At 34.7% G+C, this 25,096-nt stretch overlaps 1 non-coding gene and 1 pseudogene across 1 annotated transcript; one reads left to right on the top strand and one right to left on the bottom strand.

Annotated features, from left to right (window-relative positions):
* Positions 1-2,254: 2,254 nt before the first annotated feature.
* Positions 2,255-2,452, bottom strand: LOC126032844 (U2 spliceosomal RNA). Its single transcript, XR_007504020.1, has one exon. It is a non-coding gene; the product is annotated as a U2 spliceosomal RNA (small nuclear RNA).
* A 2,229-nt stretch (positions 2,453-4,681) lies between these two features.
* Positions 4,682-4,836, top strand: LOC126033298 (uncharacterized; annotated as a pseudogene).
* Positions 4,837-25,096: the final 20,260 nt, after the last annotated feature.

The raw sequence follows: 25,096 nt of genomic DNA, 5'->3' as shown, positions 1-25,096 counted from the left end.
TGCTGCCCTATAACAACCTTATTTCCAAGATGGCACCTCACTAAAAAATTACATGTTTTCCATTGGCATCTGGAACTGAGCAGACAACTGTTATACCTCAGGAGGCTAATCTAATGTTTCTGAAAATGCACCTTTAGTGTCAAATCTCTTTTTGCTGGAGTAAGAAGGTAATGTGTAGTGTGTAGTCCTTTTGTTACCTTTGCTAAAGATAAGTTATAGTAGTTCTTGCTAGGGAAGTTGTTATTCTCCCTCTAACTAAGGGCCCTTCCTACACTTGTTCTGAGTTATAGCAATGACTCTCTTACAATCTTGTGCTTGAAAATTAAACCTGCAGTCTTTAGGTTCTCTATCTCTGATGCAGATAGTTTTCTTGTTAATATTTTACACAATATACAAGGTCATACCCAGTGCTCTTCGTAGAAGTAAACAGGAACTTGTGAAATCTGCCATTTGAGGCTGGTTCTAAGGAAAATGAGGCACCAGTATAGAAACACCTTCTTCGTTGTCAGGTTATAAATTTAGAACTGGCGCATGTAGGCATCAGAGCAGCATTATGAATGCCCTGGAGTGGATTTTGTTCCTGGAACTGTTGTGGAGAGCTCTGTCATCTCTATTTCTGGGATCCAGGAGTCAAGGCTGGATGGTTGGTGTCTAGTTCCCTGGAGTCTAAGTTGGTTCCACATGACAAACGTTCAGTGTGGAAGATGTCCCTGTGTTGTAAAGATGTATGAGTTCTTATCCCTAGTAGATAAGAGCTTGTTTTTACATGTAAAATTTCCCCTTTGTTTAATATGTCTTTGCAGGAAGAAGTGGTGCTACATTATATTGCTGGTAACAACTTGATCTAAGAGTAAGTTGTCCTTCCTCATCAGCCAACGATAAGACAAAATCAGAAAACATGTCACCCTTTGACCTGAGCAAAAGCCAAGATCGCTATATACAGATGACTGGTTGTTACAACCAGGACTCGACAGTATGCATCCCGGTACCAACAACGACAACAGCAACGAAAACCTCTAGCCTAGCTTTTGGTCTACAATCTGTTCAACAAACAAGATCTCCAACTCCAGAAGTCTGACTGAGACAACGGCAACTGAATGGGTCTTCCGGAAACATAACGAAAGACCTTATCCCAGGCTCCATCCTAGAAGCAACATAATGACCAAGACCACCAATTACAGAAGATGGATTAAAACGACACTGAAGAAGCAGAGCTACTAGTACCACAAAGAAAGACTCCATCATAAGCTCCATTCCTTGAGCTGCACAGTCACCAAGATCTCTAGATACAGAGGTCAGATTTTACCATCCAAGATGAAACAGAAGTCTTCCATACACCACAAATGCACCGAGGGGAGAGTAAATGATCATACAGGGAGTCTACAGTTAATCCCATATACTTCAGGGGTGGAAAACCCTGTAACTCCTAGGCCAAGAAAATTCCCTCTATAATATCCCCAATACTTAATGTGCCTATGCAGGAGGAAAAAAAAAACACAAAATAATCATTTTCTACACATTTATTTATTGATTGATCGATTTTTTGACATCTTTATTTTGGTGTAGATATTTAAGTTGATATCTCCAATTTTATTTTATTTCATTTTATGTTATTTTATCTTATCTTTTTCTTTTTGCACTCTGGCATGATTTGATTTCAGAACTGAGACTATTGTGTGGTGCTTGTCTTTATTGCTGTAGTGCTCACTGGATATTTAATTTGATATTTCTTTCTGTATTGTTGTGGTGTTTCAATTACCTTTTTCATGTCCTCTCTCAAACTGAGGTTAAAAGCCTCTAGAAGGTCTCCACCCATTTTCAGCATATTTGACTTCTTATTTTTGTTTTTCTTTTCTTATTTTGTACCCCATTATATTGCTTTTCTTTCCTTCAAACAAAACCACATAACTCGATTTATCTAGCTCTGCCTCTTAAATAGAGGGGAAAACAAGGAAGGGTATCAGGACCAAACAGATATATGACCACTAATAGTAAGTTAGACAAAGAGGGGACCACCTACTCTAGAAGCCCAGGGGGTGATGGTGGGGTTGCAGAAAGGGAACTGGGATAGGAGGAGGACAAATTTGGTGATGGGTATTCCCCTGATTCAATGTTAATATGTACCTAAAATACTACTGTGAAAGATATGTAACCCATTATGATCACAATAAAAATTAAAAATAAATAAATAAATTACAAAAAAGAAACACCTTCTTCATATTTCTGATGTGCTTCACTTATCACATTTTTTTCTTTTTGGTACATCATTCTTGGAAGCTCTGCAATACTATGTCAGATTGTGGAGTGGACAGAGTAAACTTTTATTCCAACTCCTACCTCAAAAATTCATTTAATATATTGTTCTTGGATAGAGGGCATAGCAGATATAAAACTGATAAGAACAGATACTACATTTGATCTTAGCCAAGTAACAAAAAGGCCAAGAAGCAATTAACTTATTTCTTTAGAAATGTCTCACAGTTGACCATTTGACTTCTTTTAGACACTTGGATTATTTTAGGGAAATGCTTTAATAAAAATGAATTAATAAATGAATGAATGAAGAACCTGATTCTTATTTTTGGATTTGCCTCCCATAAAACATTAAGTTTGGGGCCAGACCAATAGCACAGCGGGTAGGGTATTTGCCTTGCATGCAGCCAAACCAGGTTTGATTCCCAGCATCCATATAGAGTCAGCAGTAGTAACACCTGGGCTTAACCAGGTGTGTCCCTAAAGTCAAAGACAAACACAAATAAACAAAAACTTATGTCTTTCTTTGATTCCTTGGTTATGCAATTTACCTCAGGATACCCACCGTTCTACTTTCTACTAGAGATAAATCAGTTAAGTAAATATTTTTATTTTTTTCTTTATTTTTCTGTAAGGGCTAAATTCAGTAGTACCCAGGACTTACTACTGGCTCTGCACTCAGGAATTATTCCCGGCAGTGTATAAGGGACCATATAGATGCCAGGTTTGGAGCAGATAAGGAAATTGTCTTACCTGCTGAACTATAGTTCTGGATCATAGAGTCTTTTTATTTTTAACAGTTCTATTCATCTCTCAATTGGTGTCTATAAAGAAAAAAGGAAATGTTTCCAGTTCTGCTTGTGGTACTTAAATGTGCTCCATGTGATGCACTCATCTGCTCTATTTTCCACAATCAGGCCACTCTCATTCATTCCACAATAAGCCTTCTTGCCTTGCTTTTATTGCAAAAGGGCTGCTGGGAAAGGAAAATACTATAACAATATAACTTAAATAAATATATACTGGGAGTTATCCTAATAAAACTCACTCACATCTGAATGTATTGTACCATTTTAACTATTTATCAAGATCATACCTTCCACATATTTATTCAAAAAATATAGTTATCATGGGGCTGGAATGATAGCACAGTGTTCAGGTGTTTGCCTTGCATATGGTTGGTCAAGAAATGACCTGAGTTCAATCCCCAAAATTCCATATGGTCCTTCAAGCCTGCCATTAGTGATTTCTCAGTGCAAAGCCAGGAGTAACCCCTGAGTGCTTCTGGGTGTGACCCAGAAACCAAAATAATTACACATGTCAAATTACTAAGGAGTTACTGACAGTTATGTTATCAGTGTTACTGTTATCACCCCCCATTATATTTAAACCAAGATGCATAGAGGTGACTTTATTGATGATTACTTAAGTAAAAAGTAATACATTAGCATTCTAACAAAATCTTCCTTTTGCTTGCAGCACTCTGTTCTTTTACTTCCTGTAAACTAAGTTCCATGACCTATTTTGGATTCAATGTGCCTTCTTTACTGTTTCATATTTTGATAGCTAACAAAGAAAAGGGAAACTGAAAAGTAATTTTAATACCAAGGCTCTTAAAATCAACTCTTTTCTTCGGCCATATCAGCCATAGGTGGGCATGCTCAATACTTGCTAAATATACTGGCATGATTTTATCCAGGATGACATTTTGATATACTCAGTATCCCCTTAGTTCTTCAGAAAATCAATAGATATCACTTTCTTAACACCTCTTAGTAGTTGTTCAAAACCTTGACTTATCCAAAGATTGATTAAAGCTTCCATTTTGAAAAGAATAATTGCTGAACATTGGTCAATGCAGATAGAGTGTGAAGGTACTAACCACTCATTTCTGCTTCCTTTGCTTTAAGCATAAAAATAGAAGGCTATGATAGGCGTAAAATTAATTTTTTTGTTTTGAAAAAACAAAACAAAATAAAAAGAGCAGAATTACTACATTAACCAAGCCACCTATTGGAGAGTATTTTACTCAACACTAGTTTAAGCATGATTAGCATTTAATCAAAATATTGCCTATCTGCTTTATGTATAATTTGCAGCCTAATGATAGATAAATTTATTTATATTTTATATAAATATAAATATTTATTCACTCAATTATTATGCTATCCTCCAAAAAAGTATATTTTTTGTCTTAAAAACTAAAAATGTGGGCCCGGAGAGATAGCACAGCGGCGTTTGCCTTGCAAGCAGCCGATCCAGGACCAAAGGTGGTTGGTTCGAATCCCGGTGTCCCATATGGTCCCCCGTGCCTGCCAGGAGCTATTTCTGAGCAGACGGCCAGGAGTAACCCCTAAGCACCGCCGGGTGTGACCCAAAAACAAAACAAAAAAAAACAAAACAAAAACAAAAACAAAACTAAAAATGTATACTACCTGGCAGGGTAAACCACGAAGGTGGTTTTCCCAGGGTGAGGCTTATTCATTGCACTCAGGATGTGCTGACCCCTGTGATTTCCCCAAATGTGGGAAACTCGACTGCATAATTTGTGGTAGTGGGGGACTGCGTTCGCGCTCTCCCCTGAAAAGAAAACTAAAAATATTTCTATAGAAGGACCCAGAGAGATAATTTAGCAGATAAGTCACTCCCTTCCACAAGATCATCCCAAGATTCATCTCAGTTCCTGCACTGCATGTAGATCCCCTCAGGATTAGTCCCTTAGTATAAAACCAGGAGTAAGTCCCAAGGACTACTGAGTACAACTCAAAAACAATGTCTGTGCGTCTAAAGAACTTCTTAATATTTTCTAATCAATATGAATCATCTCTTTATTAATTAAAGGTGAAGATATTATAAATAATACATCTAACATGGCACAAAAAATTAAAGCATGTTTTTATTTTTGTAAGATTAAACTCGAAACATACTTTATTTAGTCACTGTATTTTTTAAGTCTCTGTTATTCAAGAAAGTGAAAGGAGGCATTTTATGATTTTTACTGCCTAATGACATGCCAATTTTTTTTACTTTAATGGAACTGGAAAAATTTTTCTTGCTTTCATTTTGTGCAATTTGAATCACCTTAAGTCAATAACTTGAACCTCTTGTTATATCATAAGAAATGACACTTTGCTGATTATTTCTCAAAATAGCACAAGTGGATCCATTTTGTTCAAAGCCCTCACCAGTGCTGCTGCTGCTGCTTCAGCTGAAGCTTCATTTGATTGCCATGAAGAGAATAAACCCTGACTTTTGAGAACTCCACAATTTAATACTGACACTTCTTTCATTTTTTTGAAACCCATTTATTTTACTATTTTGCAACTCATTTCTTTACAGAAAAACATGGGGAGGGGAATCAAGTTTTATTTGACTTTGAAATTTTTAGTTGATAATTAGATGCTCATAATAATTTCTGTTAGCTTTCCCTTGCTTGATTATTATCTGATTTTTCTGTCTATAAAAGCTTTGGGTTAAGAACAGGTTATATTTGCCTCCTTGGATCAATAGAGAACATAATTCCAGATATCCATCATCTAAAAGTTTGCAGTTAACATTCTATTATAATCAGCCTTTAGGCTTTAACTCCTGGATACAAAGGAAATTGTAGAAATCCTGTCTTGAGGGAGAAAGCAATTGCAGGGTAAAGAATAAAAATTATCGAGTTTGTAGGCTCTGAGATAGGTCAATGGTAGAATACCTGCCTTGTTAACATGACCTCATGAATTCAAACCCTTTTATTGCTCCATGTACTGATTGCACATTCCCCATGGCACTGCCATTTGAGAACAGCAAAATAGCAAAGCATGAATTTCCGGTGCTCTGCAACAAGTATAAGCACTTGCAACCACTGGGTGGAAGAATGCTTTAACCAAAAATGCAAAGTTTGACAATCACAATCAAGAGCTTAAGGCCCAAAGCCAGACTTCTACCAGTACCATACTCAAATGTGTGCTTGGTTCAATAGAAGACAAAGCTTCTCTAGTCACAACAACTCAGACAACAAAAAGTAAGGGAAGAACATGCATGAGAAAGACTGATTTATAGTGATTTAAAAAGAAAGGGAAACAACACATATTTAAGCAGAAAATCAGATGATCACCTGATTTTCTATAAAGTCAAGATTGAGAGTTCTGAAATAAGAAATATTACTCCAAATCCCACTGAAATATTACTCAAAGGGAGAAAAGTAGCAAATGATAAGTTTCCCTGCAAAGCTTTAATGGTGACTGGATACTTACACAGAATAGCAAAACAGAATGTGCCTTTAATCCAGTTTTACTTTCTATTTTTACTTTCTAGTTTTACCTCATGTATGGATTGGTTGGGCAAGTTCTCCCCAGTTGTAGATCATAAGGCCACTCGGATTATATTGAGTGTGGCACTGTAGGTAATAGGATTTGTCCATTGGAGTTGTTTGGGATTAGTGGTTCCAGCAGCCACCGGTCTCAATGGGCAGTGCTCTGGGTTCATGTGGTGCCTGGAATTAAACCTGGAAAACAAGGAATGTACTCAACTCATTAAAACTAGCTCCCCAGATCCTACAGTTCAATTTCATACAGTATTTCAAAAGAGATAATTAGTTTTAGATGGTCTACCAAACCCTTTTATTTGTGTTACATTAAAATGAATTCATTGTAAATAGAAACAGTTTACAGTTTACATTCTTATTATATAAAAATAAATACAAAACTAATGATGGCAGTATAAATAAATAATTTGCAAAACACACTTTTTAAAATACAGCTTAACATATATTTGGGGATGAAGCAATAATAGAGTGTGTAGCAGAGTTGTTTTTCATATGGCTGCTGTGTATTCCATTCCTGATACCACATGTGGTTTGTTGAGCACCACTAGGAATGAAACTTGAGGAGAGAAACAAGAGTAAACCCTGAGCAATACTGGAAATGCCTCTCCTCCCAAAATTATATATATATAAAGTATGTTTGCATGTATGTGTGTGCACATTCAGAACTAAGGCATTTTGACACATAAATACAAAGTGAAACTAAGGTAAAGAGAAAGAGTGTAGTGTAGTATACCAATCAATATACACATTGGTACAACAAGGTACATGTACAGGTATATGTTTTCATATGCAGCCCACATAAACAGTGACAGGTCATCAAATCAAGGTCAAAGAATGTATTTTTGCCCCAGTGATTGTTTCAGTAGATTGCTTCACTCAGCTACTCTCTACATAGAAGCTGACTGTGTAGAAATGATAAATACACTTGAATGAAGCACAGTTGCTTTATTTTGGGGGAGCCAGAGAGGTTAGATAAGAAAAATATTAGAAATTTAATGAAGTTCTTCTTTGTGAAGATGACTTATTATAATTCATGGTCATAGTTCATACTACTACTTTGTCTTGATTTTTTTTAAAAAGAGCAATTAAAATAACCCAAATTAATACTCTTCGATAACTGCACTCTTAAATTTTGAATAAGATAATTAACATGATATAGATTACATTTAATGTGCAAATAGATTGAATAATATTACTTATGATTAAGCCAATATGTATTTTACATTCTGAGATCCATCTCTATACCTTGATTTGCAGTCCCTTTCTCCTTTAAAACTTTTTTATTCTAATGTCTACTTTTAATAAACCTAAATACTTTTTTAATAGATTTTGATTTTCCCCCTTGTAAGAACACTATAACATTAAACCCATTTGTATAACCTAGGATAAGCTTTCAATTCCAAAGTTCTTACCAGAAGCTCATCCATAGTGTTCTCTGGCATGTTCACCAATTTTGGTTATAAGTTGTTGATATCTGTGAAGGGAGATATTACTGTATTTAGTTTCCACATGCTTATGTGATGCCACATTCAAGCTTTTTAAAGATTAAATGAAATATGATGGAAATAGATGCAAAACTCTAAACTCTCAACTAATAATAGTATTTTAAAGAGTCTGGGTAGTGTTGCTGTTGAAAATCCTAAAAACATGTCTAAACTGCAAAGTTCAGCATTCATTTTATACCAGGATGTACTGTTCTCTTTATTTAATTTATGTTGATGAATTATTTGGTTAATGTGGGTCATTGCTCTTACAAGAAAATCAAGAACATTGAACATGCCCAGTGTTTGAGCAATACCCATCTTTATAAACTTCCACTCTGCGACTTTTTAATTGCTAATTCTGTATCCTAATATAACAAGGGTACTGATATGGGTCACAGACTTTACCCATCAGGAACAGATATGCTGAATCTTGAATAAGAAAATAGAGTAAAAACGAATCTTTATGTGACAATCATATTAATAACAGTGGAATAGAGCCTTCTATTTTTACAGGTGCAGTTGAAGAGGTTCAACCGAAAAATAAAATATGACCACAGCCCACAGAGTGCTAATCGCAAGTCTGTGTTGGATCTCAGAGAACTTTTTTGAGAAATATTTGTTGGTCTTCCTTATCTATGAAGATAAGTTTTAGTCAATAGATTGGTTTACATGACCTCTGGACTGTTAACTTCAACAAGATTTGTTTACATAACCTCTGGATTGTTAACTTGCTCACAAAAATACAATTTATTGTCTACATTTATAATTAAAAGGATGAGCATTCTCTTTCAATGCTTTTTAATTGCCTTCAGCTCAAAATGTATTTATGCTGAAGAGTCATATTTAAGGGAGATATATTCTAGTTTCTACCTTGGGGGGATATATTCATCTGTAATTTTTTCGTTATGCAATCTAGATAACTACACATGACATCATATTTAATACCTTTCTTTATTGAGAGAATAATAGTATTATCGAGAGTAGCGTAGAGACTAAAAGATTCTGAATGTGTTCAGTTCTGAATTTAAGACATTAAGCATCAGTATCTGAAAATAGTTTCCACAGCAATTTACAAAGTATCATTTGGCATAATAACCTAGATCAACTGTCTATAAAACAATGCATTTAGTGAACTTCCCAGTCATAAACAAACTTATAAAATTTTATGGCTGAATTATCAAATTTTCACTGTAGGGGAGAATATAGAACTACTACTATAAAATATATTTTATACTTCCTAAAAGGTATTAAACTTAGTTAATATTAAAAAGTTACCAAATAGATTCACTTAAACAAGCATATATTGGAAGCATATAAAGTTTCTAGGAATTTAGCACACATATTGTGAACTTTCAAAGAAAAGACTTTGTAGAATTATATTACCTAACAAGTCTGTGCATAGCATCAATTAGTGTAACATTGATGAGGAAGAAACAATAGATTCCCATATTAGATCAATGTGTCTGTGGAATCCTTATGCTCTCCCAGATCTGTGTGTTTGCTCTGGGCACCTGCTTTCTTTCAACATACTGAACATGTTCATCTTAGGTTCTTTAGTGGTCTCCTACTTTGAGTGAGTATATATATGTGTGTGCGTGTATGAAACACTCAGCATTGGGAGAGCACTCAACAAAATGATAATTCTTGTCTTGCCTTCTGGAGTCAGAGATAAGTTTCAGCTACTAAGGTTTCGCAATTGTAACACGTGAATTGGGAATATAATAAATTAATGCTATCTTTTATTTAACATTAGGATTGTTTTGTCTCTATATTTTGAAGACTAGCAACATTTTGTGACCAAAAATATGGCATAGGATTTATATTTTTTAATAATATAAATTTCTTTTCATAAAATAATTTGCAATTTCTAAAGTCTTACCACACTGTTAAGTGAAAACTTACTGTATTACCAATTCTACCTTTCTTATGAATTAAACAGAAGAGAGAGCATAATTATATTCATCCAGAATAATTGTTCAAAATATTTAAAAATCTTTGTTTTATAAATGTTCTTGAGGTTCTAAAGGTTAAAGATCATTCACAATATTCATGATGTTTGATTCCCAAAGTAACAGAAAAATTAATTCAGATTTCTTAAAATTAAAATATGGGAGATAAATATACTATCTTTATGTGTATTTATTTTGAGTCTTTAGAAGTGTTTGCTAATATATTAATTATTTTGAACATATCTGTACAGGTTTATAATATGTTCCTAAAGACATAAAAATAAATAATTTTAACCAAGGTGCTTGATTAAGAAACATCTGCATTTAAAGTTCTGAATCATATACTTGAAAAAATACATCTTGTTCAAGTGTATGCCATTTTCAATGTAATTCTCAATTGGCTACCACTATTATTAAATCTTGTTTTAACTGAAACTGACTCCCAGTATTTTGGTTTGGAAATAACTGTTCAAGAGGTTGCTGGCATAATCTCATATGTGTAACAAAAATTCTTATCTAGTACCACAAAGTCTATAATAGGCCAATGGGATGATTAACGGTCATTTGATTGAGAAAATATCATATATTAGTAAATTGTTCCCTAACTAATCCCAGAATGATGAAATTAAGAATGTGAATTCAGGGCCCGGAGAGATAGCACAACGGCGTTTGCCTTGCAAACAGCCGATCCAGGACCAAAGGTGGTTGGTTCGAATCCCGGTGTCCCATACGGTCCCCCGTGCCTGCCAGGAGCTATTTCTGAGCAGACAGCCAGGAGTAACCCCTGAGCACCACCGGGTGTGGCCTAAACACCAAAAAAAAAAAAAAAAAGAATGTGAATTCATGGGCCATTCCCACTACCAGTGTTGTCTTCCCTCCACCCCTGTTCCCAGCATGCATCCCATATTTCCCTCCTTTACCCTCACCCCTTGTAAGAAAAACAAAAATATTAAGACTAATGCATTATATTGCTTAAATTATTATAGTTAGGGCCTCTTATATTGGGTCTCTCTAAAATTCATCTCATTAGTCAATCAACATGGTTTTCTTTCTGTTTACTCATTCAAATGCCTCAGTTGAGCTTTCCATTACTGTTTTTTTTAATAATACTTAAAAAACTAAATTCATAAAAAAATAAAATCATAAAGGATTAAAATTAAGATCTTGCCATTAACAAACATAAGTATTTTATTTCTAAAGTTGCTATATTGGAATTTCTATAGGCAAAACTTTTATCTGAAAAACACAAAAACATTTTATGGAGATATGTTTTATGTACCAGCATGTGGTCTATCCTAGAGAATAAGCTATGTGCACTGAAGAAGAGTGTGTATCCAGGTTTCTGAGGATGGAGTGTCCTATATATCTTTTTTTCTCTTTCTTCCATTTCTCTTCTCAGGTCTAGTATATATTATTTGGGTTTCAGTCTGGTTGATCTATCAAGTGTTGACAGGGCTGTGTTGAGGTCTCCCACAATTATTGTGTTATTATTGATGTCCTCTTTCAAATTTGTCAATAGTTGTATTAAATATCTTGCTGGTCTTTCATTAGGTGCGTATATAGTTAGTATTGCTATTTATTCCTGTTGTACATATCCCTTGATTAGTACGTAGTGTCCATCTTTGTACATTACAACTGTTCTATCATCAGGGAATGCAAATCAAAACAACTATAAGATACAGAGATTGACACATATCACAAAGAATGAGAACAAGAAGTTTTGGAGGGGATATGAAGAGAAAGGAACTCTTATTCACTTCTGGTGGGAATACCATCTAGTCCAACCTTTATGAAAAGCTATATGGAGATTCCTCCAAAAGTTGGAAGTTTGAGCTCCCATACAATCCATCTATACCACTCCTAGGGATATACCCTAGGAACACAAAAATACAATACAAAAATCCCTTCCTCACACCTATATACATTGCGGTGCTGTTTACAATAGCCAGACTCTAGAAACAGCCTCAATGCCCCTCAATAGATGAATGGCTAAAGAAACTGTGGTACATATATACAATTAAATATTAAGCAGCCGTCAGAAGAAATTAAGTCTTGAAGTTTTCCTATACATGGATGTATATAGAGTCTATTATGCTGAGTGAAATAAGTCAGAGGAAGAGAGAAAGATGCAGAATGGTCTCACTCATCTATGGATTTTGAGAAAAATAAAAGATATTTGTGTAATGATTCTCAGAGACAATAGAGGAGGACTGGAAGGTCCAGCTCATGACATGAAGCTCACAACAGAGAGTGAAGAGTGCAGTCACAGAAATAATTACACTGAGAACCATCATAACAAAATGTGACTGAATGTCGGAAGTAGAAAGCCTATCTAGAGTACAGGCCGGTGTGGGGTCGGGAGAAGGGACACGGGACATTGGTGATGGAAATGTTGCACTGGTGAAAAGTCTTTATATATATATATATATATATATATATATATAAAATGCTAAACAATAATAATAATAAATAGAGGCAACAGAAAAAAAGAAAAATAGTGCTTTAAAAGGCAAAAAAAAAGAAAAGAAAAACACAAAAACATTTTACTTCTGACAAATATATCAAGGAGTAACTACATCCTAATACTGTCATAGGTTATGTGTGCTGAAGTATCCACACTGAAATTTTAATGTTATGCCCATTAAACCAGATTCTTCTTACCAGGTTAATCTTATAAAATTTCCCAAAATGAATCTCAAAATCTTACTGTGGGCATTGGAAAGACTGCCTAAGTTTATATGCAAGTGAGTAATGGGAATGAGAAATTTTGGTTGCAGGAGATGAAGAATGAAGAAAACTCATAGTAAGATGAAGTATTTGTCAGAGCATAGAACATGATAAATTAGTCTGATGATCTACTTATTCCTAAAATAAGCCATATCGAATAAAGGAAAAATTACTGGAGCTATTATTTCTAAATGGCAGTCCACTTAATGTCAAAAAGTTGTACTCCTTTTATGCTTTGTGACAAAGAAGAGGTATAATGTAGCTAAGCAGGGAATAGTCTTCTAATTATAATAGACAAAGATTATTTTGGAGAATCTTAGGTTCTAAGAGAACATACATCTAATGAGTTAAATAAATTGCATACCAGTAGTTTCTCTGATTATATAAGCAGTGTTAAATATACAAAAGAACAGGAAACAAGACTATTAATAAGAAAACAGAAAATATTGATATAGGTGCTTGACTCACAAGAGCATTTTTTGGTGATATTCTGGATTTGAAACCCTGAATGACATAGAAGGACAAAGCTTATGCAACAACAGCTTTGTATAAGATCATTTTGCTTTATAAATTTCATTCTTATTTTGTTTTAAAATATCCCTGGATGGGGCCAGGGGTATAACATGGTGATAGGGCATTTGCCTTGCATACAGCCAAATTGGGGAGGGACCCAGTTCAATTCCATATGCTCTCCCAGCCTACCAGAGGCTATTTCTGAATGCAAGGGCAGGAGTGATCCCTGAGCACCGCTGAGTGTGGACTCAAAACAAACCAATCAAGCAATAAATAAAGTTTAAATAAATAAATAACCCCTAGAGCCAGAGCAGTAGTACACTGGGTAAGGTTAGGCATAAACCATGAACACTACCTGGTATGGTCCAAAAACAAATCCTAAGCAGACACATAAACTTTTCACTAAATTAAGATAGAAATGGAAAGTTAATTCAGTAGATGGACTCTTTCTTTGTATGTGCCCAACTGGGTTTGATCTTTGGAACCTGCTAAGAGTAAACCTTGTGAGGACTAAGGCCTGAGCACTGCTGGATATGGCCCAACAAACAAAAATTAAGTAATATATCAAACTCATCTGTATACAATTTTATAATGTTATTGATTTTTTTTATTTTGGGGCCACTCAAGGGTTACTCCTGGCTATGTGCTCAGAAATCGTTCCTGGCTTGGGGGACCACATGGGACACCGGGAATCAAAATTAGGTCCTTCCTGGGTCAGCCACATACAAGTCAAATGCCCTACAGCTGCGCTGTTTCTCCAGCCCCATAATGTTATAATATTAAGGATCTGATATATAGAACATTCATGCCAAACACTAATGAAATATAGTCTCTAAGACAGAACAATTCTTCCACAAATTTCCAACCATGTAGTCCTAAAATAATGTGAGTAAATCTGAAAAAGTGAAATATAGTAAAATTGAAATGCTGACAATTATCTTTTCCATCACATTCTTTGTGATTTTAGATTAACTAGAGAGTTAATAACATTTTTGCGTGGAATAAAGGATTTCTGGAAAAGGTTTTTGTGCAGGTTACATGTATTATTTTTAATGCTTCTCAACCTTACAGGGCTCTCCTGGAAATCACTATAAAATAAAATTGATTTCACAAACAAAGAAGAAGCTCGAACTCGTTATTTTGTTCTTCTGGTATTAGTTCTGCCAAGTCCTTGATATCTGTAATAGGGGAGAAAATCTATGTGTTTTTTTTTCATATAAAGTCTATGATTTCAGCCCATTCACTTGAATACCATTATTACTTCATGGAAAGTTTCCCATAGGATAAAAGGTGAAAGTAATGTCAGATTGTAATTTTAACTTACTATAAATAGGTTGGTATTGCAGAGGAATAGAAAAGTATAAAAAGGTCACAAAATATTTTTTCATAACTTTTAGCTGAAATTCTTATTTTTGTTGCATCAAGATTTTAGCCATATTTTTGTTCTTAAATTCTTGAAATTCTAATTATACTTATTATGCATTATATTTAAATACATATTATATTTATTATACTCTATCCCATATATTATGCAAGCAAATGAGAATAAATAAAAGGACCTCAAAATTTAGTATTTAAGGTAAAAGGACACAAATAAGAGATCATAATATGTTCATTTCTATGACACAAATATTAAATGGATATATTACCACATGCTGAAAGAGTCAAAGAAAGGGCCTTGGAATTAAAAGCAGATTTTATATGGTATGAACCCAACATATGGTAACTAAGAAAATACAGTTTCTCTTTGATTATTCCAACTATTAACTATTCAAGATAAATAAGTGTTCGACCTTTATTGTGTTAAAATAAACATGTTAAGAAAATTGTTGGGGGCCGGGCGGTGGCGCTAAAGGTAAGGTGCCTGCCTTGCCTGCGCTAGCCTCGGACGGACCGCGGTTCGATCCCCCGGCGTCCCATATGGTCCCCCAAGCCAGGAGCGACTTCTGAGCGCATAGCCAGGAGTAACCCCTGAGCGTTACCGGGTGTGGCCCAAAAACCAAAAAAAAAAAAAAAAAAAAAAAAAAAAAAAAAAAAAAAAGAAAATTGTTAAGGGCCAGTGAGGTGTCACTAGAGGTAAGGTGTCTGCCTTGCAAGCTCTAGCCAAGGAAGGACCGCAGTTCTATCCCCTGGCGTCCCATATGGTTCCCCCAAGACAGGGGCAATTTCTGAGCACTTAGCCAGAAGTAACCCCTGAGCATTAAATGGGTGTGGCCCCTCCAAAAAAAAAAAAAGAAAAAAGGGAAAAGAAAATTGTTAAACACCAGAGTCTATCAGCCTTCCTTCCAAGAATATCATCAAATATAACGTGGCTCAGCTTTGCTTTAGAGATGACTTCTTATTTATTCTAAACAGTTCCTTCAATCCAAAGAAAACAGTGTTTCTTCTAAGAATACAAGAAGGGTATCTTGGAATCATGAATTTCTTAAAGTGTTATGGGAACATGGTGGAATAGACATTAAGATCTTACTGTCTTTTGCTCCTCTTTCCATGTCATTGGCCACATATGCTTTGTGTTATGGTATCTTAACAACCACTTCTGATTTGTTTTTTTTTTCATGTTTTAAAGGTTTCAGCCAGGTAGCTGTTTATTCTCATCTGTAGAGCAACTGTTAGTACATTTTCTGCACTATCTATACTGAACTCTTATTTTCCCCTGTCTTAATTTCCCTTAGAGCTTTGTGATACACACCATTGCCAATCAATACCAGTTGGTCTGTAGAGCTCTGGTATGTATATAGCAAAAATCACAGATTCTGGAATCAAATAGGCCTCGATTCAAATCCTAAACTGCCTTTTCTTGTTGAATAATTTTTATCTTTGAATATTACACTCATCATTTGGAAAAATGTGGCATTCCTACTTTAGACTTATTGTGCAGTTTAATTGGATACATTTATTTGCGAGCTGGAAATATAGAAGGTGCTAAATAAGTTATTTCCCAATATAAAAGTTAAGGCTGACATCTACATGATGGCTTATTCTATGTAACCCTCTAATTGTGTCGAGTAGTAGCTACAAAGATTCCTTCTGTAACCTTGTCAAGTAGCAGTATTCATTTTTTTTGGTTTTTGGATCACACTGGCAATACTCAGGGATTACTCCTGGCTCTCCATTCAGAAATCGCTCCTGCCAGGCTCAGGGGACCTTATGGGATGCCGGGATTCGAACTATTGACCTTCTGCATGCCAAGCAAACGCTTTACCTTCATTCTATCTCTTCGGACCCTGGTTTTCAATTATAAAAATTACTTCCATATATGCAGGAGTTAAATTAATATACCATGTATCTTATAGAAATCTAGAGAATCATCTGAACTTGCTTGACTAAATTTTTCATTCTGTTATTGACAATCTGCTCTAGAAGTCCCATAAAGTTGTTATGCGCACAAATCACTTTTTAAAGTATTTTTTGCATATGCAATCCACATTAAATTGACACTTTTCTGCTGTCTCTGCTCTGTAGGCAGCTTGATTTATAATTCTGTTTTCCACTTCTGTCTTTCATTATCTTATAATAGCACTGAAATGCCTAAAGAAGAAGATAAATATTTTGTTTCAAGCTTGCTGATTAAGTGATATATATTTCACAATTTCTTGGACAAATAAACATTTTATCAGATATGATTATTTGTCTCCAAGTATATTAAATTTGATTGGGGAAGCAATATTAATTTAAATTTAAAGTATAATATTCTTTTTTTTGGGGGGGGTCAAACCTGGCAGTGCTTAGGGGTTACTCCTAGCTCTGTGCACAGAAATGGCTCCTGGCAGATACGGGGACCATATGAGATGCCGGGATTCAAAATACTATCCTTCTGTGTCTAAGCCAAATGCCCTACCACTGTGCTATCTCTCTGGCCCCAAAGTATAATATTCTTAAAATCAAATACTGTTCTTTCATATACACACACACATTTATTAGCAGTAAAAATTGTAACTTTAAAATACAGGTTATTTTGAAGTGTGGTATTATAACTGCATAGAAATTAGAAAAGTGGCCCAGAGAGATAGAACAACAGTAAGGCGTTTACCCTGCACACAGCTGATCCAGGACAGATGGTGGTTCAAATTCCAGCACCCCATATGGTCACCTGTGCCTGCCAGGAGAGATTTCTGAGCATAGAGCCAGTTGTACACCCACACTCCAGCACCACTGGATGTGATAAGAAAGAGAAAGAAAGAAAGAAAGAAAGAAAGAAAGAAAGAAAGAAAGAAAGAAAGAAAGAAAGAAAGAAAGAAAGAAAGAAAGAAAGAAAGAAAGAAAGAAAGAAAGAAAGAAAGAAAGAAAGAAAGAAAGAAAGAAAGAAAGAAAGAAAGAAAGAAAGAAAGAAAGAAAGAAAGAAAGAAAGAAAGAAAGAAAGAAAGAAAGAAAGAAAGAAAGAAAGAAAGAAAGAAAGAAAGAAAGAAAGAAAGAAAGAAAGAAAGAAAGAGAGAGAAAAAAGAGAAATAGAAAGAAAAAGAAAGAAAAAAGTTAGAAAAGTGTTTTGTTAGGGCCTATTGTCAAATTTAATCAAATTTTTTCTAAGTTGGATGATCATATCATTCATATATGTTACTTTTATATTCATCTTCTTAGGTTAAAGATATATTATACCTTCTCACATTTCAAGAGGAAGTTATTTATTAAGAATTCAATGGTAGGGGCCAAGGATTAGCATGGAGTTAAGGCATTTGCCTTTCATGCAGAAGGACAATGGTTTGAATCCCAGCATCCCATAAGGTCCCTTGTACCTGCCAGGGGCGATTTCTGAGTGTAGAGCCAGAAGTAACCCTTGAGCACTGCAGGGTGTGACCCAAAAACCAAAAACCAATAAAATAAAATAAAATAAAATAAATAAAAATTCAATATTAGTTTTTCTATTGAAATACTGCATTTTATTCAGATATTTGGCATTCTTTAATTAATACCACCTTTTTAATCCTACTTTCTCTTCACATTATCTTTTTTTCTTAAAAAGGCAGTATATATATATATATATAAATATCTTATACATCATATAAGCATTGTATGCAATAGTCCCAAATTTACCTAGATATTGCTTATATGCCTTTTACCTTTTCTTTCTTTTACTTTTTCTCCTTGTTAATAAGTCACTCTCACTTATCTGGAAACAAAGGTATTATAAACACCTATTTCAACTATATGATACATAGTCTTTAAATAATCTATATTCAAAATAAGAAAGGGTCAAGTGGAAGTTTCCCTGTTTAACACATAATCTGGTGTAAAATCTTATGGGTAAGTATGTAATAAATAGAATCCTGTGCATTTGGTAGAGAAATAAGTACAAGTGACTCCTGACTACCTTTCCATATCTTGTAGCTGCCAGACATTTGAAAAGAGATTATTAGTATTCTATCTTATGCTTTATTAGATTTAAAATAGTTAAGATAATGTTCTAATTGCCCTCTAGCTTATACATGGTACAATGGATAATTAGAAAGAAGGAAGGAAGGAAGGAAGGAAGGAAGGAAGGAAGGAAGGAAGGAAGGAAGGAAGGAAGGAAGGAAGGAAGGAAGGAAGGAAGGAAGGAAGGAAGGAAGGAAGGACGGAAGGAAGGAAGAGAAGGAAGGAAGGAAAGGAAGAGAAAGAAAAGAAAGAAAGAAAGAAAGAAAGAAAGAAAGAAAGAAAGAAAGAAAGAAAGAAAGAAAGAAAGAAAGAAAGAAAGAAAGAAAGAAGGAAGGAAGGAAGGAAGGAAGGAAGGAAGGAAGGAAGGAAGGAAGGAAGGAAGGAAGAAGGAAGGAAGGAAGGAAGGAAGGAAGGAAGGAAGGAAGGAATAAGGAAGGAAGGAAGGAAGGCAGGAAGGGAGGGAGGGAGGGAGGGAGGGAAAAGAGAAAGAAAAAAAGAAAGAAAGAAAGAAAGAAAGAAAGAAAGAAAGAAAGAAAGAAAGAAAGAAAGAAAGAAAGAAAGAAAGAAAGAAAGAAAGAAAGAAAGAAAGAAAGAAAGAAAGAAAGAAGGAAGGAAGGAAGGAAGGAAGGAAGGAAGGAAGGAAGGAAGGAAGGAAGGAAGGAAGGAAGGAAGGAAGGAAGGAATAAGGAAGGAAGGAAGGAAGGAAGGAAGGGAGGGAGGGAGGGAAAAGAGAAAGAAAGAAAGAAAGAAAGAAAGAAAGAAAGAAAGAAAGAAAGAAAGAAAGAAAGAAAGAAAGAAAGAAAGAAAGAAAGAAAGAAAGAAAGAAAGAAAGAAAGAAAGAAAGAAAGAAAGAAAGAAAGAAAGAAAGAAAGAAAGAAAGAAAGAAGGAAGGAAGGAAGGAAGGAAGGAAGGAAGAAAGGGAGGGAGGGAGGGAAAAGAGAAAGAAAGAAAGAAAGAAAGAAAGAGAAAGAAAGAAAGAAAGAAAGAAAGAAAGAAAGAAAGAAAGAAAGAAAGAAAGAAAGAAAGAAAGAAAGAAAGAAAGAAAGAAAGAAAGAAAGAAAGAAAGAAAGAAGGAAGGAAGGAAGGAAGGAAGGAAGGAAGGAAGGAAGAAGGAGGGAGGGAGGGAAAGAGAAAGAAAGAAAGAAAGAAAGAAAGAAAGAAAGAAAGAAAGAAAGAAAGAAAGAAAGAAAGAAAGAAAGAAAGAAAGAAAGAAAGAAAGAAAGAAAGAAAGAAAGAAAGAAAGAAAGAAAGAAAGAAAGAAAGAGAGAGAAAAAAGAGAAATAGAAAGAAAAAGAAAGAAAAAAGTTAGAAAAGTGTTTTGTTAGGGCCTATTGTCAAATTTAATCAAATTTTTTCTAAGTTGGATGATCATATCATTCATATATGTTACTTTTATATTCATCTTCTTAGGTTAAAGATATATTATACCTTCTCACATTTCAAGAGGAAGTTATTTATTAAGAATTCAATGGTAGGGGCCAAGGATTAGCATGGAGTTAAGGCATTTGCCTTTCATGCAGAAGGACAATGGTTTGAATCCCAGCATCCCATAAGGTCCCTTGTACCTGCCAGGGGCGATTTCTGAGTGTAGAGCCAGAAGTAACCCTTGAGCACTGCAGGGTGTGACCCAAAAACCAAAAACCAATAAAATAAAATAAAATAAAATAAATAAAAATTCAATATTAGTTTTTCTATTGAAATACTGCATTTTATTCAGATATTTGGCATTCTTTAATTAATACCACCTTTTTAATCCTACTTTCTCTTCACATTATCTTTTTTTCTTAAAAAGGCAGTATATATATATATATATATAAATATCTTATACATCATATAAGCATTGTATGCAATAGTCCCAAATTTACCTAGATATTGCTTATATGCCTTTTACCTTTTCTTTCTTTTACTTTTTCTCCTTGTTAATAAGTCACTCTCACTTATCTGGAAACAAAGGTATTATAAACACCTATTTCAACTATATGATACATAGTCTTTAAATAATCTATATTCAAAATAAGAAAGGGTCAAGTGGAAGTTTCCCTGTTTAACACATAATCTGGTGTAAAATCTTATGGGTAAGTATGTAATAAATAGAATCCTGTGCATTTGGTAGAGAAATAAGTACAAGTGACTCCTGACTACCTTTCCATATCTTGTAGCTGCCAGACATTTGAAAAGAGATTATTAGTATTCTATCTTATGCTTTATTAGATTTAAAATAGTTAAGATAATGTTCTAATTGCCCTCTAGCTTATACATGGTACAATGGATAATTAGAAAGAAGGAAGGAAGGAAGGAAGGAAGGAAGGAAGGAAGGAAGGAAGGAAGGAAGGAAGGAAGGAAGGAAGGAAGGAAGGAAGGAAGGAAGGAAGGAAGGAAGGAAGGAAGGAAGGAAGGAAGGAAGGAAGGAAGGAAGGAAGGAAGGAAGGAAGGAAGAGAAAGAAAGAAAGAAAGAAAGAAAGAAAGAAAGAAAGAAAGAAAGAAAGAAAGAAAGAAAGAAAGAAGGAAGGAAGGAAGGAAGGAAGGAAGGAAGGAAGGAAGGAAGGAAGGAAGGAAGAAAGGAAGGAAGGAAGGAAGGAAGGAAGGAATAAGGAAGGAAGGAAGGAAGGCAGGAAGGGAGGGAGGAGGGAGGGAGGGAAAAGAGAAAGAAAAAAAGAAAGAAAGAAAGAAAGAAAGAAAGAAAGAAAGAAAGAAAGAAAGAAAGAAAGAAAGAAAGAAAGAAAGAAAGAAAGAAAGAAAGAAAGAAAGAAAGAAAGAAAGAAAGAAAGAAAGAAAGAAAGAAAGAAGGAAGGAAGGAAGGAAGGAAGGAAGGAAGGAAGGAAGGAAGGAAGGAATAAGGAAGGAAGGAAGGAAGGAAGGAAGGAAGGGAGGGAGGGAAAAGAGAAAGAAAGAAAGAAAGAAAGAAAGAAAGAAAGAAAGAAAGAAAGAAAGAAAGAAAGAAAGAAAGAAAGAAAGAAAGAAAGAAAGAAAGAAAGAAAGAAAGAAAGAAAGAAAGAAAGAAAGAAAGAAAGAAAGAAAGAAGGAAGGAAGGAAGGAAGGAAGGAAGGAAGGAAGAAAGGGAGGGAGGGAGGGAAAAAGAAAGAAAGAAAGAAAGAAGAGAAAGAGAAGAAGAAAGAAAGAAAGAAAGAAAGAAAGAAAGAAAGAAAGAAAGAAAGAAAGAAAGAAAGAAAGAAAGAAAGAAAGAAAGAAAGAAAGAAAGAAAGAAAGAAAGAAAGAAAGAAAGAAAGAAAGAAAGAAAGAAAGAAGAAAAAAGAAGAAAAGAAGAAAGAAATTAGAACATTTATTCATGTCGTTGAAACTTTGTTTTGTTTTGTTTTGGTTTTTTGTGGGGCCACACCCGTTTGATGCTCAGGGGTTACTCCTAGCTAAGTGCTCAGAAATTGCCCCTGGCTTGGGTGGACCATATGGGATGCCAGGGGATTGAACCGCGGTCCTTCCTTTACTAGTGCTTACAAGACAGACACCTTACCTCTAGTGCCACCTCACTGGCCCCAAAACTCATTTTTTTAAATAATATTTTTTGTTTAATCACCTTGATCACAAAAATGATTGTGGTTATGTTTCAGTCATATAAGAGGACAACCTCCATCACCAGTGCAACATTCCCACCACCAATGTCCCAAATATCCCTCCACCCCACTCCGCCCCACCTCTACTCTAGACAGGCTTTCTATTTCCCTCATACATAAACTCATGAGTTTGAGAATAGATCAAAGTGCAGTCAATCTCAAAGATTAAGTAAAATTATAAATTCCAATAGCCCTATAATTGATCACTATGTTAAATGAGAGGCATAAATATAACTAAAAATTTTTCCCATTTACTATGAAAATACTAAAGATTTTTTGGTTTCCAAAACCACCTTAAAAGACACTTCTTAAAGTAGAAGAAATAGCAGCTAATATTGATTGATCTTTGCTTAATTTAATATTCTAAAATCCAAGTTGGATTTTATTCTGTAATATACTTACACACATGCATGCATGTACAAACAAAATTTCAACATGAAGCTTTCATGACTTAATAAATTTTAGAAAATATGTAAGTTTTTTTCTGTGTGGATTAATTGAAGATGAGCTGGAAGTTAAATAGAGTAAATAATAAACAGCCATAAACCCAGCAATTTATCCAGGCATATGTAGTAACTAGGTAAAAAATTCATTTAAACAAAAATAAATTCGTTAAAATCCCTTGGTTTTAATACTGGATAAGAGCCTTTGGGAACACCTGACAGTACTCAAATACTTCTCCCAGTTTTATGTCATAAGCTTAGATAAAGGGAAAAAAAGAATAGGGTCTTGTTATTGTGCTGAAGACCATCTGGTGTGATGAAGTAAATCTAGACCTCCTATATACATGCTATATTGATTCTTAGGCACAGATATATCTTTCATCTTATAAAATTGTTTTTTATGTTTAAATAGGTGCTAAAGAATTCTAGATGGATTCATTGTCTTATCCATCTGTAAAAATGTCTCTTGATTCAGTATCATTATCATTATTTGAATGAAAAGCTGAATAATATATATTCTCTAACTGGTTGGGTTTATAACTAATTTCACCCAATCAACAAGTTATTTTTTTTACTTACAGTCATTTTAAAAATAAATTAGTTTATTTTGTCTTTGGCAATGGAATCAAATCATATCAAATTTTGAGATCCAAATCCTGAAGTATTTTCCTTTAATTCCTCAGTCTTAATTATAATTTGTCTAAGGTAAAGGTCTTCAATGTCCTTTGAAATGATTTTGTGTAAGATATGAGATAAGGATTAGTTTTTTTCTGTGTGTCACAGTATTGTCTCTGTCTCTGATTGTGGATTTGTCTCTCAATCTCTCTCTCCATATAGATATCTAATTTTATAAACATCATTTGTTGAATTGGCAATATTTGCTCCTCTTCATGGACATGGCTCATACTGACTGGAAGAAAATATTTACACGCAATACATTAGATAAGGAACTAATGTCCAAGATTTACAAAGTACAAATATTTTCAAAGTACAAAGTACAGTAAAAACAAAACCACATACAAATGGACAATAGCATACAAAAATGTTATTTTTTAATTATTATAAGGGAAACCCAAATAAAATTGACAATGGGGACATCATTCTTTAAAGAATTAGAACAATCAATCAGAAAATTTATATGGAACCACAAGAGACCCTGGATAGCCAAAAACATACTGAAAAACAAGAAGCTGGGTGGCATCTCCTTACCTAACTTGAAACTATACTATAAAGCCATAGTGAACAAAACAGCATGGTACTGGAACAGAGACAGGACCTCAGACCAATGGGTCAGAACAGAATTCCCAGACATAAACCCCCAGATATACAGCCAACTAATATTTGATAAAAGAGGCAAGAACTTGAAATGGAACAAAGAAAGTATTCAACAAATAGTATTGGTACAACTGGAAAACCACATGAACAAAAGTGAAAATTGACCCATACTTTACTCCTTATATACAAGTCAACTCAAAATGGATCAAAGACCTTGAAATCAGACCAGAAACTATAAAGTTTATCAAGAATAAAATAGGCAGAACACTCGAAGACCTATATATCAAAAAGGTCTTCGAGGATGGAGCACCAATGGCAAGAACTTTAGCATCAAACATAAACAAATGGGACTACATCAAACTAAAAAGCTTCTGCATGGCTAAAGAAACCTTACTTAACACAAAAAGACAGTTAACAGAATGGGAAAAATCTTTTCACTTGACATATCAGATAAAGGGCTGATATCTAGAACATACAAAGCACTCAGAAAGCTGAGCCCCCAAAACCAAATAAAGCCATAAAAAATAGGGAGATGAAATGAATAGACACTTCTCTGAGGAAGACAGAAGGATGACCAAAAAGCACATGAAAACATGCTCACCTTCACTCATCATCAGGGAGATCCAAATCAAGACAATAATGAGGTACCACCTTATACCAGTGAGGATGACTCACATCACAAATAATGGGAACAATTTGTGTTGGCGGGGATGCAGTATGAAAGGCACTCTCATCCACTGGTGGGAATGCCTCCTAGTCCTACACCTATGGAGAACAGTCTGGAAAGTGCTCAAAGAACTCAAAATTGAGCTGCCATTTGACCCAGCAATTGCTCTCCTAGGTATCTACCCCCAAGTTGGAAGGACATTCATTCCAAAGTATGTGTGCGCCCCACTATTTTTGCAGCACTCAGTATAATAGCCAAGTCCTGGAACCCCAACCTCAATGCCCAACAATAGATGAATGGGTCATTAAGATGTGGTATCTATACACAATGGAATACTACATGGCAGTCAAAAATGATACAGTCACAGACTTTGCAGCAATGTGGATGGACCTAGAACATATTATGTTAAATGAAGTAAGTCAGAAGACGAAAGATAAACACAGAATGATAGCACTATTCTGAAGCACCTAGAACATACACCTTATAGACAACTAATACTCAACAACCAAATAACGGGGTTTAACTGGGTAGAAACTCCAAACATTGTAATAG

The sequence above is a fragment of the Suncus etruscus genome, chromosome 16 (genome assembly GCF_024139225.1).
Source record: "Suncus etruscus isolate mSunEtr1 chromosome 16, mSunEtr1.pri.cur, whole genome shotgun sequence".
In the NCBI taxonomy this organism is placed as follows: Eukaryota; Metazoa; Chordata; class Mammalia; order Eulipotyphla; family Soricidae; genus Suncus; species Suncus etruscus.
Note: the sequence above shows the minus strand (reverse complement) of the source record. Positions and strands in the feature narration are given on the sequence as shown.